Below are 2,313 nucleotides of genomic sequence, written 5' to 3' on the forward strand. Positions count from 1 at the left end.
GCTCCCGCGCTTCCTTCCGCCGCCCGCGCTGCGGCGCCGCCTGGCGCCCGGAGGAGCCGCGGGAGGGGCGGGGCCGGGCCCTGCGGGGACCCGGGCGGGGCGGGGGCCTGAGGAGAGGCGGGTGGAGGAGCGGCGGCTCTGGCGGTGCGGGACGGGCAAGGGAGGGCAGCGGCGAGGCCGGGGAGCGGCGAGGCCGCAGCGGGACGGTGCCGGGGCACCGTGCCAGTCGTCCCCTGCTGGCGCGGGGCTCCTCCGCCGCCCCGGGCAGCGCCGGCGCACGGAGCCCCGCCGCGAAGGGGGCAGGGCACGGCGGCCGGCGCTGCCTCTCCGCAGGAGCCGCGGGGTGCGGGGCGGGCTCCTCTGCCCGGGGAGCAGCGGGAGGGGGTAAGGCGACCGCCCCGGTTGACGTCCCAGTCAGAAGCCCGCAGGGCTGGGCCGGGACTGCTCCTGGGAAGGCGTCGTACGAGGGGAGGCCTGGCAAGGAGACTCCCCGGGGTAGCCCTGGTGGACCCGCTGCTGCTGCGGGCACTTTGACGAGGTGAAGGAGAGCTGTTAGGAGCTGCTGGTGGTATTGGGAGGCATCGGTGGCAGGGAAGGAGGGCACCCACCAGCGTGTTCATGCTGGATGCCTTACACTGCACAGAATCCTCTCCTGATGCTCAGGTGCAAAGATGTAGGGACTGATGTTATGGAAAGGCTAAGTGCTGGGTCACAACAACCCCATAACAACACTAGAGGCTTGGGGAAGAGTGGCTGGAAAGCTGCCTGGCAGAAAAAGACCTGGGGGTGTTGGTCGACAGCCAGCTGAACATGAGCCGGCAGTGTGCCCAGGCGGCCAAGAAGGCCAATGGCATCCTGGCCTGTATCAGAAATAGTGTGGCCAGCAGGAGGAGGGAAGTGATCGTGCCCCTGTACTCGGCCCTGGTGAGGCCGCACCTCGAATACTGTGTTCAGTTTTGGGCCCCTCACTCCAAGAAGGACGTCGAGGTGCTGGAGCGTGTCCAGAGAAGGGCAACGAGGCTGGTGAGGGGTTTGGAGAACAAGTCTGATGAGGAGCGGCTGAGGGAACTGGGGTTGTTCAGCCTGGGGAAAAGGAGGCTGAGGGGAGACCTCATCGCTCTCTACAACTCCCTGAAAGGAGGTTGTAGCGAGGTGGGGGTCGGTCTCTTCTCCCAAGTAACCTGCGATAGGACAAGAGGAAACGGCCTCAAGTTGCGGCAGGGGAGGTTTAGATTGGACGTGAGGAAAAATTTCTTTACTGAAAGAGTGGTTAAACATTGGAAGAGGCTGCCCAGGGAAGTGGTTGAGTCCCCATCCCTGGAGGTATTTAAAAGACGTGTAGATGTGGCGCTTAGGGACATGGTTTAGTGGTGGACTTGGCAGTGGTAGGTTAACAGTTGGACTTGATGATCTTGAAGATCTTTTCCAACCTAAATGATTCTATGATTCTATGAAATTTCCTTCCCTATTATATTGATCAGTCTTTAACTTTGTTAATATATACATTAGTTCACTGCAATGTGATGAGGTAGTGGAATTTTACTGGAGACTTTGGTATTGTTCATGCTTAAGTAAAACAAACTAAAGGACAGCCCAGCCCTAGAAATAAGGACTTTGCTTCTTAGAGGCTTAGAGCTGTCCATGAAGGATAAAGGATACCCCTGGACAACCCCTGAAACCCTCCCAGCATCATCTGGTGTAGTATCCCAGTACTGTCTGGAGATAAGTAACTAGCAAGACTGACTCCAGGGACATCTAGATCAATAGACAAGCAGCAAGAATGCTGCAAAACTAGAGTTGCTTTGCAAAGATTTACTATGATTAGTAATTGGTACCGTGGGTGTTAGTGATTAGTCAAATCATGTTGTACTTGAACAATTGAAGGATATAAGAACCCTGTGTAAAACCACATTCAGGGTGCCCCAATTTGGCCGAGTCACCTCATGAGCATGGATAAATATTTACCTTTGTAATTCTATACTTTGCATCCTGATCTCTCATCAGTTGGCACAGGCCAGTTGCAAATTTTCATTAACACTGAGCTGTGGTGCAGAACAAGCCATGGTTTCCCTGCTCTCCAGCACGAGACTCAAGGCCCACTCAGAAACCCAAGTGTAGCTGTGATCACACCAAATTTAAATATTTCTTCTGGAGGCTGGCCAGGGCTGCAAGGCTGGGGCAAAGGACGTTGAGGGGCAGAGCATGAACAAGACCAGATGAACAGTGATCCCTCCAAAGGGAAAGACCCTTTAGGAGTTCTGTCCCATCTGTGCAGCCACTCTGGCACCCCAGCCTCCAGTTTGACTCAGCAAA

Source organism: Aptenodytes patagonicus, chromosome 21 (genome assembly GCF_965638725.1).
Source record: "Aptenodytes patagonicus chromosome 21, bAptPat1.pri.cur, whole genome shotgun sequence".
Classification (NCBI taxonomy): Eukaryota; Metazoa; Chordata; class Aves; order Sphenisciformes; family Spheniscidae; genus Aptenodytes; species Aptenodytes patagonicus.